Genomic DNA, 13648 nt, shown 5'->3' on the forward strand with positions numbered 1-13648 from the left:
ATCCTGCTGCCAAGGCACAGGCAGGCAAATGGGATGTCTCCAGCATCAAGGAACTTCTGCTTTCAGAAACCCTCCTGTGGCAAACTGATCATAAAACACCAACTATACTAATTTTTATATATGCAAGAATATAAATATAAATATATACAATAATATAATAATTATTAATTTATTATTATTAATTTATAAATATTAATTTATAAAATAAAAATAATATAATATAAAATAATATATGAATAATATATTATTTATATATATAAATATATATAAATAATGTGGTTTGTATATATGATATATAGAAAATATATCATATGTGCAAACCTCATTATTTATATCTATATTTTTGCATATCATATATGCAAACCACATTTATATTTATATTTTCTAGATATAATATATGGCTCAAAAATTGTGCCATATATTATATCTAGAAAATATAAATATAAATGTGGTTTGCACATATGATATATAAGATATATTAAAGTTATATTAAGTATATTTTATGTCTATTAAAAAGAAGACTCCTCTTGGGATTATGTGCCAAATTAACTGCTAATTTTCAGGTTTTGGTACAGTAGCTTGTATCTTGTTCACAGCAGTGGGGGCTTGCAAAGCTACCCCAGTACACTGCATCCTGGCTGTGGTGGATGAGAGGAGGGACCTCCCTTCTCCAGAAGAAGCACTGCTGCTGGGATGAGGCACAACAGGGTGTCCAGGAGTCTGAGACCTCACTTGTCCTTCAGAAATGAAGTATGAAAGGCACAGTCATGGGAGGAAGCAACATCAGGGGTTGGAGGACTCGCAGCAGCAGGCTCGTAAGTGAGGAGGGTAGGAATAGATGGTGTTAAAAAATCTGCTACCTTCCCACAAAAAAAAAAAAAAAACCAGAAACCTTATGAGACTAAATTTAAGTAATTTAAGAGAGATTACATGCCATCACTCATGCAGCTAATTAAAGGTTACCTCACTTAAAGGAAAAATAATAGTGTAATTTTTAGAGCAATAAAAATGATAACTGATTTGCTTCCAAATTGTGCCAAAGACAAACAATCCACAGAGCCAGAAAAGTTTTTTCCCCTACTCCTCTGGGGAATGAGGGCTGCAGGCAACCAGCTGCCTCCTGCCCAGGGGGCTGATGCTGGCCAGAAGCAATTAAACACTCAGTTGTAATTGGGCCTCAGTGAAGATACATCTCTAATCACTCATCAGCTGTACCGAGACTGTCAAAGCGGCTTGATGTTCTTCACTTAGCCTTCCTCTTCATTTATTTGTGGAGGGTTTGTATGTGTTTATTTTTACTTTACATGGAAGCTAGTGCCAGGGCTACCACCTACAGCTTTTTCAGCTGTTGTCCCTTTCCCAGTTCTGTTCTGTGCTCCTGGCTACAGAGCAGAGGGGAGCTCTGGCAGAAAGGGACCCTGAAGTCGACAGCATGACTGGCATGATGCACATGGCAATGCCTTTCTTTTCCTGCTCTCCTTTCCTGTTGTGTGTGCCCCTCAGCACAGAGCATGAGGGTACTTGCCATCCCTGAGCAGCAGCTCTGCCAAGAGGGCCTGGAAGGTCTTCAATCCCAGCAGCTTGGAGTTGAAACACATCCTTTTCCTCCTTCCTCTTGTCTCAGGATGTTTTCAGTCCCTTCTGTGACTGTGGCTGTGCCAGAGAGGAAGCACTGGAGAGCTGAAACACCCCCCCCAACACAGGTTAGCCAAAGTCTTCTGAGCAGCAGTGTGGACTGACAGAGATAAATTCACATAATGCAGCCTTCACTTTTAATATATATTTGTGTGTGTTACAGAAACCAGATGTATCCACATGCTCTCAGGACAGCTGAGGATGGGAGGCACCTGCAGATGCCATCCCATCCAGCTCCCCTGCTCAAGCAGTTTCAGCTAGAGCCAGCTGCCCAGGACCACATGCATTTGTGTTTTAGTATTTCCATGGGTGGAGACACCACAGATGGTTTCAGCAACCTATTACAGCATTAGATTGCCTCTACAGTAAAAAATAGGTTTTCTTATATTTAAGCTGAATTTCCTGTATTTCAGTGTGTGCTTGTCCTGTCACTGCACACCACTGAAGAGCCTGGCTCCCTACCATCAGGGATTTTTATGTGGCTTTTTCAATACTCCATGTGTTTAAAGGGAAAAATGAAAGCAGACTTTTGTAACTGCAACAAGAATTGAGCCAAATAACACCTAAAGAAGGAGAGGCAAACTGCCAGGTGGGGAAAGGAGAGGAAAGTAAAAGTGGAATGAAAACTACACAGTAAAATACATAGTAATAAGCTTATCTGTCTGCATATAAGAGCATCAAGTTTTGTTATCAGATGCACCATACTTACTCAGATTATGTATTTGCATGTGTCCTAAAGTGTGTGTTTCAGTCAGTGTGAAAAGGCCTTTCACTGGCCCAACACCACCTTCGTGCCCCACCACATTCCCAAATCTTGCACTGCTGCAAAGCACATCTGAAATTTCAGGGTGAGGAGGTGTGAGAGGCTGCCAGGTGGGGCAGGGAGGAGCTGCACAGCCCCTGCTCGTGGCACCTCCCCAGCAGCACCACCTCACAGCACCCACCTGGCTGAGGCCATCCTGTAGCACAAAGCCTGCTGGCACACAGACAGCAGCAAACAGCCTCCTGCAGAGGAAAATACTGGGCACATTTACCCACATCCTACCACGCCATCAATGCAGGTAATGGTACTGCAATTAAAACCTATGCATTTCCCAAGAAACCACAGTGCGGTAATGCTACTGTTTAGAATAGCATATCAGAATAATATCTGTGTGGTAAGTACTGGTGAATAATAATGTTTTCAATGGTAAGTACTTCGTGTAGCATTCTATTTTGAAGGGCTTTGTACATTAAGGTATTGTCCTTCTAAATAATTCCATTTAATTTCTTAGTTTTCTTTTAATTCAATGTGAAGTAGTAGCATGCACAAGCCAGAACCAGGTGTTTTTATTATCCTCTGGGTAAAGGATTAGAGTAAAATAATCACAAAATCTCACTGAATGCCATTTGGAATTTTTGGACCTTTTTTGAACCCATCTTCAGAGCTACATCCACCACATTACCACTTGATCAGCCTCTGGTGTATTTACCATCAGCTAAAGAGCATTTCTATAGGATACAGCAACACCAAGTGTGACCAGCCCTTTTGGGTAGTGGGCACTGCTGTACAGTACCATGCTCTGAGTCTCAGACTACTCCTCTCAGTTGCTCTTTACCTCTTATTAAAGCCTAAACTGTCATAAATTGAAAGGGCTTTTGGAAATTTTAGCTGTAAAACCTCATACATTTCCTAATCTAATCTAATACAATCTACAAGTATACTTTGGATGATAGGGAGAAATACTGTAATCTATTTAAAAAAATGAAACTCCAAGGGAGACTTGAGGTTACAATGTCTCTGATTTTTGTGGACATCCATTACTTGTTTTGCATTTGGGGAAAAAAGGCTTTACAGACAACTTTTCATTTATTGATAACATATGAAAGAAAAATATTTGCAGGTGAACCTAGTCACAGAGGCTTCAAATTGCTGCTTTATACAGAAGTAACACCCCTTCAGCTGGCAGGATACTGAGCAGGAGGGCAAATATCCACCATGTGTGAGAGACCTTGAAAGAACTGTGGATAAAAAATGCTAGTCAACCAGGTACTTTTGTAAAAGTATAAAATCATTATTCTCCCTAAAGCTTTCTATTTCCTCAAAAAGTTCACAAGGAAGAGCTGGAAACTTAAGATTTCTACTTCTGTGTCCAACTTTCTTACAGACTGTCTTTTTATTGATTATAGATAAAGCAATTCATTGTTTTAGGAATGCAATTTCTGCCTCTTCATGAACATGCAAAATGGCTTTATTATAATAAAACATTATTCTGTTTGTATCATCTATTGACATCTGAAGTCTTTTAAGAGCCATGGATGAAAGGTGCTATGCAAGTGCCAAGTACAACATAAATTATTAAATATTTCTTCAAAATCTGCTTGCTCAGTCTGCATTTCATTGGGTGATGCCAGATTTCAGAATGAGCTGTACAAAAGGCCTTTATGAAACTTTGCCTTCCTCAGAACTGCCTGTGCTGTGCAGGATCAGGCAGAATCAGAATGAATCAGAATATATGCTGTTTTCTGCAAGGAATTGCACACTTCCTGGGGGGAAGAGGAGAGAAAGAAGGAGAAGGGAAAGAGGTTTATTTGCAATTACTCAATTTGAGTCTGTGTCTCTCCCTGCAAGGCAGGGCTCCTGAAGGCAGTGAGGTTAAGAGCAAGCACCAGCCGTGTGCAGCCCTGCCCTCCTGCTCTGAACAGCCCTGCCTGGGTAATGCAAATTATGCTGCTGCTGCTGGGCATTTAAGATCTATATGAACAAGCTGTCAGTTCAAGATCTAAAACTTATTCAGTTATTCAAACTAATTCAATTTCATCACCCAGCTCTGACACCCCCGGCACTTGCTGCAGACCATTTTAATGGGAAGTGAAATGTAAGTGCAAACACCTGGGAGGCAGACGGCAGGGGGACTTTTCTGATACAACAGTCATCACCATGGTTGTTAACAGCAGTGGCATTTATGTGATCCTAATTATGCTGTAAGTATAAGACAGACAGGGAGGGCTCACACTGCTCTTCCTGCACTGCTCTCACACCATCTGCAGGCTCCCAGTGCAGACCATTGTGACTTTTAGCAGACCCACTACAACCACTTGCCATATTTCTATTCACATGTCTTTCTGAGAGCCTTAAGAGCATGGAAAGAAGTCTTGCCTTGAGACCAAGTTGCAGTTTATGCTAAAGTTCCCACCTTTAATGAATGTCGTTCCAACCCAGGCCATTCTACCATTCAATGATTTTCCAACACCAGTAAATTCTAGGCATGGATGGTTTGATTCCAAAACAATATTGCAGTAATTGTTCACGAAGACAAATTACAAACTGGAGCTCTGGTAGATCCTAGAGCATGCTTAATAATGAGGCCAGATCCAGCAGGCTTTTCACAGGACTCTGTCTCGGGCCAGCCTTATTTGTTTTCAATCAATATTCCAAATTACATAAAATCTTCAACAAGATGCTTGAAAATGCTGTACTGGTCGTGCAGCACTGAGCAGTGAGCAGGACAGGCTTCTGGCTGCCAAATGAACTGAGCTGAATGCCACATCTCAGCGGTTTTTTGGGTTTGCAGGGACCTACCACCCTAACTGGGTAATTCAGGTGGGATGCAAGGAAAGGTTGGCTCCTACAAGCCATATGGGCTCAGTTGCACCTCGCCTTGAAGGGAAATAAAGAGAGCTGTGTCTCTGTGGAAAAACACAGAGCTGTTGGTCATGGTCAGTGCATGCAGAAGAGGAAATGGGGTGGCTTGTGACCTTGTTGAAGGACACAGCCCAGCTACCAGCAGTGTCCCAGCACCTCTGCACCAAGTAAAGCCTGGGTTGCATGCTTTTTATTTGGCTGCTGGGATGTGGCCTTAGGGGTGTGAGGTGGCTCAGCCTCCCTAGCACCTTCCTTCATCTGAAGGATGAGAAAGGAGGCCATCAGACAACTTAATAGTCTGTGATTTACCAGGGGCCATGCTGAGATCACCTAATGATCAAGAATTAAAATGTGCAGGGCTCTGCTGAGATGCTGTAACATATATCAAAGCTGCAAAGCTGCACCCACCAAGGTCAGAAATCCAAGGAGGTGGAAGGCAAAACAGAGATAAGTGATTTAGTTCAATGCTATTAGTGATCTAGTTTAATGCTATTCTCTCAGCAGCCAAGTCAATAGCAGCACCTGCTTTCCCTCCTCTCAGCCTTGCCCCCAAGCTCAGTCTTTGCAGCCTCAGGCACCAAACAGAAAACCAGCTTTTAAAGAAGTTTATGCAATCAAGTTGTTTTTTTATATATAACTTTCAGCAATTTATAAAACAATTCTTCATTTGCAAGTCACAATTAACTTTGCCATTAAAAGAGTTGTTGTTGATTTTTTTTTCCCTTGTGATTTATTTATGGAAAACTTGAAGCTTCTTCAACCACACAGGCTAATTTTGTCAGCTCATGTAAAACAAGGCAGAGGCTCGGCCTTCTTCTTTGGGTAGGAGGGCTCCTCAAAAATCAGAAAGCTGCAGCTCCAGTCCTCAGCTCTGGCAGCAGTGCCTGCCAAAAGGGCTGGCAGTGTAAAACAAGGCATTAATGGCACACTAATGCAAACATCACTTTTCTCTGCTTTCATCACACAGAAAAATTGTTTACTCCACAGTAAACCATGCTAAGAGGATTCCAGAGTGGGACAGATGTGTCCTTCTGACACACCAAACATTTTGTGGGGTGAGCAAGCATCGATATATGTCAGAGCAGTAGGCAAAAGTGTTCTTGACTTTATCTTGTAACATGCATAGTTATGAAGAGTGATCATGGTCAAAAGAATAAATACTGCAGATCTTTCAACAGGACTTTTCCTTATGAAAAATTGCTTTCTTTTGGCATTTGTTGTGCATCTCAAATGAACTAGTTATCAGAACAAAAAAACATTCCTACTTGTTCTCAAATCAACAGTATTTTCACTTACAATTAACATCTTGTAGATGTGAAGAAAAAGAAAACTATAAATTTGATTGTGGGCTTGTTTCTTTCACTTTTCAGAGGTAAAACCCATAAATATCTAAAATATACTTTGATTCCTTTTCCAGACTCGCTGAAAACAGTACAATTTATGCCAATTTTTATATAATTTTCTCACATTAAAAGACTTTGTTTGCTTAGGTCTTTTTTGAATGATTGTGTTCATGCTGTGCTGGTTGTGGTTGGCATAGAGGTAATTTTCTTCACAAGTGGCTGGTGCAGGCCTGTGTTTTGGATTTGTGCTGAATACGGGGTTGATAGCACAGAGATGTTTTGTTATTGCTGAGCAGGGCTTACACAGAGCCAAGGCCTTTCCTGCTTTTGCACTTCCACCCTGGCTAGGGAGCTGGGGGTGCCCAAGGGGCCGGGAGGAGACGCAGCCAGGACAGGTGACCCAGCTGACCAAAGGGATTTCCAGAGCACCTGACATCATGGTCAGCACATAGGGTGGGGGAAGGAGGAGGAAGGGGGAGGACATTCAAAGTGATGGTGTTTGTATTCCCATGTCACTGATACTGTGATGGAGCACTGGTCTCCTGCAGCTGGCTGGACTCTTCCCTGCCCTTTGGGAAGCAGTCAATTAATTCCTTGCTTTGCTTTGTTTTTGTGCGCAGCGTTTGCTTTCCCTATCAAACTGCTTTTTCAGACTCATGAGTTTTCTAAGCTTTTAGCCTTCTGATTCTCTTCCTGATCCTGCTGGTGGGGGAGTGAATAAGCAGCTGTGTGGGGCTTGGCTGCTGACTGGGGTTAAACCTCAGCACCTGTAATAGGAAAAATAAGCATCACCAAATAATTATCCTATTGTTACTTCACATTGCAGTAAGGCAATAATAGGACCTAATAGCAAAAACTTCAGCCCTTAAGAAATGCAAAGCATACAAACCACGGATGATTCACAGCACATAAACATTAGGGAATGCCACAGTGAAAAAAGGCTACCCAGGCAGAGGAGGATGGGACCCTAGCAGTGTCCTAGCTGGTTCCTTTTTTCTTTCGATGTCTTTTCACAATGGGAGCAAATATCTATAACCTGATTAATCCAGGGACAGATATGAGGGACATAAGGCACTACAGCTTTTTGGCCCCAGCCAGCCTGCACAGACAGCCTTGAATGTAGACAGAGTGCTATACACTGATGCAAGGCAAATTAAGCACAGTAGGACCAATTTGCAAACAATAACCTCTCTTTATCAGTATATCTATAGTTGAGGAGAAAAATCCAAGGTTTGGGTTTTAGGCCATTTTGGGGAAGGAACACAAAATACAAGTTGTAAACACATCTCTCTTTGCCTGCGCTCTCGGTAAAGGAGGAATATGAGTAGGGATAGCTGGAACAGCCAAGCTCCATTTACAATGGCAGCAGGTCACACTCACATGATACTTTACAGAGAGGCCAAGGTCTGGCTCTAGCTGTAAATGGGGAACGCAGCATGTGGGAAGCAACTCAATTGACAGACAAGGACCCGAAAGGTCACGTAATGGGGTTCAAAGTCTGTTTAAGCATGCACAGCCAAGCTGGAAAAGAGCCTAATAAAGCATGAGGTAGGTGAGGCACAGCTCTCTGCATCAAATCACTCTGCGTGGGCTAAAGCACAGGGAAAGCAAAGCTTTCCTCACAGCAGCCGAGTTGTTAATGGGTGCCTCCCTGTGCTGCCCCCCACCACCCACCCCACATCCCCCCATCTCCCCCCATCTCCATCCCACAGGCCGGAGGGGAGGGAGAGAGCAGGCACACACAGCTGTGGCCAGACTGATAGGAAAACCTGGGGATTTACGTGGTCCTTGTAAGCAGAGCTGCCGTCCCCGGAAGCCCTGAGCGCATTGCGCTGTGCGCGCTTTGCTGCCGGCCCGGACAGGCCTGCAGGCCCTGCTCTCCTTGCAGCAGGGAAACGCTCTGAACACCGGGGACGGCACAGCTCTGGGGGCTGCAAAGCAGCTGGGCTCATCAGAGGGATCACCATGTGTCTTTTGGGGTGTCTTAGTGTATGGAGAAAAACTCTTAGTGAAGGAGGAAAAACAAAGCAGAAGATGACCAGGAAGAGGATGCCTAAACACACGTGGTGGCAGAGCTCAAAGCCCCGTGGCATCAGCAGGGTCTCCTACAAAGTGTCAGTATACCATCCTCTCCCGTCCTTGGGAATCCAAGAACAGAGCACAGGTCAAGAGAAAACTACTGTGCCTAAATCCCACCAGACTATCTCACCCGCCCTGCTGGCTGGGAAGTTACAAGGCATTTTTCATCCATTCAGAGGGATTATTTAAAGCATAAAATACCTGAGGGACTCCAGGCTTGAGAGAACAGAAAGCATTTGTCTAAGCTCATTTCAGGGAAAATAATACATTTCCTCCACAGCTAAATGTGAATGTAGAAGGTTTTAACCTATAAAAGCACACAAACAAATCACACAACAAGAGCAGTTCAAAGATTTCTCATTTAGTTAGAAGTAGAAAGACATAATAGCAAAAACCTAGGGGATAGAGAGCTTTAAAAAGGCACATTTTAAACAACATTTAACCTAGTCCTGAAATACTTCAGCCCACATTCAGCTAAAAGTTCAAGAAAGAGAAAAGTACTAATTCCTTTGAAAACTTCCATGAAACAACCCTCCTTGCATTCACAAATATCTTGAATTAGCTCTTTGTTAAATTGAGAGAGTCTTTCCTATTAGACCAATATTATGCATCAGAGAGGAATTATCCACACTTTTGTTTTATAAAACAGGCCATTTGCCAAATGCTGTTCCATTTAGCAGGCTTAGCTTTATTTCATCATATGATTTTGTTTGTCTTTCAAGATTGGTTCAAATAAACCTTTGGTAACCTAGATATTTTTTGAAATTGGAATAATCATTATTTGAACTGCAGAAATTACTTTCTTTAGTCTTTTGCAGTTCCATATATGGTTCAGGATTCACATGCATGATTTATGTGCATGCATAACTACTCCTAACACTGGCTTGAGTGTTCCCCCATCTTTGCAACTTGAGCTGCTGCAGTCAGTCACCTGATAAGCTGTTAGAAACCAGAGCGAAGAGGCCAGGGTGAGCAATGCTCTGTTGCAGACCACTCCCAGGAATGAGACTGCACTTTGAAGAAAGGAGAGACTCAGCAGGGGAAGGTTTCCCCCTCCTACATTGTACCTTTTTTATATCCTCCTCTGAAGTCTCTTCTGCTCCTTCCCCTGGATGGATGGTGTTGTGGGTTGATTGCTTGCAAACTGGCTGCAGCCCAGGACTCCAGGCAGTTTGGATCCTCTATAGCCTAAAAGAGAAACCCTGGTAAACGGTAAAATTCTTCCTTTATGAAAACTAGATACATTTACATGCACATTTACATGCCGGATTGACTCCCCCTCTCTTTTCAAATCTGAACTGAAAATACATGTTCTCACTCAGATATTATTTACTGTCGTGCTTTACAACTGCATTGTTGGGCAGTACAGAAATCTGTAATTGTAGTTTGCACAGTAGATTATACATAAAATAAATTGGAAATACATAAGTCACCCTAGGGAACTACATTAAAGATAAGCACGTAAAATAGAGTCCCAAGTGTACTATACTGCCAGCTCTCCTGAGGTATTATTGATCCTTGTCAGAAGCAACATCTTGGGCTCTGGAGTATGTGTGGCTTTGATGAGCACATCACAGAGGTGCAAAAGGCTGGGCCCAGGCTTGAGAGGCAACACCTGCTATGACCTGTCTGCAGGTAGAAGGATTATCTGGTTTTCCACCAGAAGGACTCTCTTGAGAACATACTCCCTATTCATCCTTATCCAGGACTGACCACAGCTAAACATGAACAGTGTGCTGCACGGTTGAAGAGCAGCTGGATTAAACTTTCTGCAAGCACAGGAGGTGAAGTATTATTAAGAAAAAAGGTGGGTTTTAATTAAAAATAAAGGTGCAGTGACTAGATATCCAGATATTCTCCTTCCCTTAGGGTTATACTTCATGAATATTCCAGTCTCACAGTAATTCAGGAGCGACATCTAGGAAACTTCTATAAACATTTATTATATGATAGAAACCATATCTTCTCAATTCAGCCTACAGAAGTTCAGATATATTTAACCCTCTGATACCCAGCAACAGCGTCCAAAACCCTAACATTAGATAATTCAAGGGGTTTTCTCCTTTTGATACCCAGTCACTTCATGATCGATTTAACAGACTGACTCATAACAACAGCTTTTGAGTCAGGCAGATGCCACCCCTTCCTGGGCCAGGGGACAGAGCCAGGAACAAACTGGAAGGCAGGGTGCTCATGGAGGGGGACCTGGGGACAGGACACAGCCAAAACCTGCCACGGTATTTTCCAACTGATGACAAAATCTGCTGAGCTCGCAGAGGCTGGCGGGGCCCAGCAGGATGTTTTGCCCCCGAGTGTGCATTAGCTAATTCAGAGAGCGTAATTTGGCACACCTCTGCTGCCTTCAGCAGCGCTCTGTCAGCCTACACCTACTGAGACTCTTGGACCAGAGTCTGAAAAGTATATATTTCACCCACCTTTGATAGTTCTGGTAACCAAATACTGTAAAGTGCATTGCTGGAACCAAATCTGCCCCAGCAGGACACGGAGTGGAAAACCTAAGATTTCTTTCTGTCTCTCTGATAACTATTCTCACTCACAAACACAGTAACATACCAGCAAATGCATTTTGCATACCTATGCATTTCTCTGAAGGACAGAAACCTTTTGCAATTAATTTCTATTGCTACTATTCATTATGCTGCTCAATTACATTAAGTGCCCTAATTACTTATTTACAAAGGGTTGGTAACGTTGTACTTTTTACCTGACCTATATACTAAGTCTGGAGGCAGCAAACAGTTTTCTGCATTCATCTCTTGCTAGAAGCAGCTTTCAATAGCCCTTTGTTTCCACAAAGCATGAGGTCGGCAGAGTTTTAGAGGGAGGCATGGCTTTCAGTTGACAGTGAGCCCAGAGCCTGGGAGGTCTGGTGCTGTCCTGGCTAATCTTGCTGCGCTCTGTGTACATTTCTGCCGGTGAAGGCAGGAAACCCTGGCCCATGTTCTCAGCAATGGCATGCATAGACCGGGGAGTGTGACCTCCTCAAGGTATCCACAGAGGATAATAGGCTGTCAGGAGCGCTGTGTGCCACTTCTGGCAGATGCCTGCCTGATAACACCAGGGCTGGGGCACTGGAGACCCCACCAGCCCTGTGAACTGGCCCCACAACCTGGCCCCTGCCCTCCTCTGTGCTTGTGTGGTTCTTCCATTCCCTGCACAGTTTACAGAATCCCAGAACAGGTAAGGGTGGAAGGGACCACAGTGGGTCATCTGCACAAGAAGGGTCATCCCAGAGCACATGGCACAGGATTGTGTCCAGACAGTTCTTGAGTATATCCAGCCAGGGAAATTCCACGGCCTCTCTGGGCAATGTGTTCCAATGTGTGGTCACTTGCACAGTAAATTCTTCCCCTTTTTCAGGTGGAACTTCCTCTGCATCAGTTTCTGACCCTTGTCTCTTGTCCTGCTGCTGGGCGTCACTTAGCAGAGCCCGGTCCATCCTCATGGCACCCTCCCCGCAGACACTTAGAGACACTGATGAGATCCCCTCTCAGTTTTCACATCTTGAGGCTGAACAGACTCAACTCTCTCAGCCTTTTCTGGTGAGAGAGACACTCTAGAGCTTTGACCAACACAGCAGCTCTCTGCCGGACCTGTTCCAGGATCTCCACATCTCTCTTGGCACCAATCAAGCCCTTCTTTTCTGTCCAAGAGCATCAAGTGTAAACAACCCCTGTACCACAACCTGTTTTGGATTCAAGGTCATCCATCTCCAGCTGAAATTTTCTTCTCTGACTAAAGAAGAAATTTGTCCAAATTTTTTTCATGTTTTCTAGTCTACTGTACTACTCCCACTGTCCTCTTGGCTTTAATCAAGTAAGATAGCCTCTTTTTGAGATACTGTGTCCAAAATTGGACCCAGTAGTTTCAGGAACTTTTTCTGTGTGAAGCAGAAATGTGTATCATGTTAAGAGTCCCATTCATGTGTTGTAGACAGGTGGGCCGTCACTTAATATTGTGCCTGTGTACTATTTCCATTTAAATTTATATATTCACCCACCTTAGATTCACCCCAATTGAGTTATATTCTGGGGTTTTTTTTCAGTCCATATCTCTACTGTCAACATTATGTGGAATGCTAATCCAGACTTTCAACCTCCTTGCAGCAGCACTGATAAGCCTGATCCCTACTCCAGTATTCAGGTAATCAGTGAATTACTTAATAATCCCAGTGCTCATGGCTGCTGAAGAGGTGGCTTGACAGATGTGAGGCTGCTGCTGCTGCTCTGTGTCCCCAAATCCACCCAGCAGCAAGGCTGAGCTTCTATTCCCAGCACACACAGAGTGCTCATCCAAATGGGAGCATGCATGCGGCCTGGCTGTGGTTCCTCTCCCTCCAGCAAGTGGCCTTAGGCAGTCTCTGCTGTAGCTGGTCCTGGATCCCAGCCTCCCTGGCTGCCTTACCAGCCCCAACCCTGCTGCAGCTCCTACTCAGAGCTTCTGGTCCACAAACACACACACACATCCCCAGGGATGCTTCACACAGTGTGTCATCCCAGGTGCCAGGATCCCAGTTGGGCAGGTGATCTCTTGACCATGGGCTGGCGCACACAGCTATCACTGAAAGCACACACATGCACATGCATGCACAAGAGTCAATCAACTGTGACAAGTACACTTGCCATCCCTGTTCACACACATCTGTCCCCTTTTGTCTCTTATCCTTTGTTTTTCTGAACTTGTTCCTTCTCAGTCATCCCTGATCCCTCTTCCTCTGTCTCTGATTCTTCCCCAGTCATAAAGCCTGACCATGCTCACAGCCACCCTGTGAACATCCCAGAGTAGGTGTTGTACAGTCTCTAGGTACCATTTTTCAGCTTTCCATCAGCTCTGGGCTGTGACTTCTGAAGGCTGTTGATTGCTGCAGGGATCCTCTCCCACCTACTACACAGGGTCTCACCTCTTACCCTGGATCCATTACTTATTATTAAGACTATCATTTCAT

The 13648-nt window shown here is 43.7% G+C and overlaps 1 long non-coding RNA gene across 2 annotated transcripts in view; it reads right to left on the minus strand.

The window, feature by feature from the left end:
• Positions 1 to 1084: 1084 nt before the first annotated feature.
• LOC113459458 (uncharacterized) overlaps positions 1085 to 13648 on the minus strand; it is a 31960-nt gene continuing 19396 nt past the window's right edge. For both annotated transcript variants that reach the window (XR_012578116.1, XR_012578115.1), the window contains exons 2-3: positions 8884 to 9870; positions 1085 to 7370 (exon numbers count right to left, since the gene is read on the minus strand). This is a non-coding gene — a long non-coding RNA (uncharacterized LOC113459458). The remainder of the gene's footprint in view (positions 7371 to 8883; positions 9871 to 13648) is intronic.

The sequence above is a fragment of the Zonotrichia albicollis genome, chromosome Z (assembly GCF_047830755.1).
Source record: "Zonotrichia albicollis isolate bZonAlb1 chromosome Z, bZonAlb1.hap1, whole genome shotgun sequence".
Lineage (NCBI taxonomy): Eukaryota > Metazoa > Chordata > Aves > Passeriformes > Passerellidae > Zonotrichia > Zonotrichia albicollis.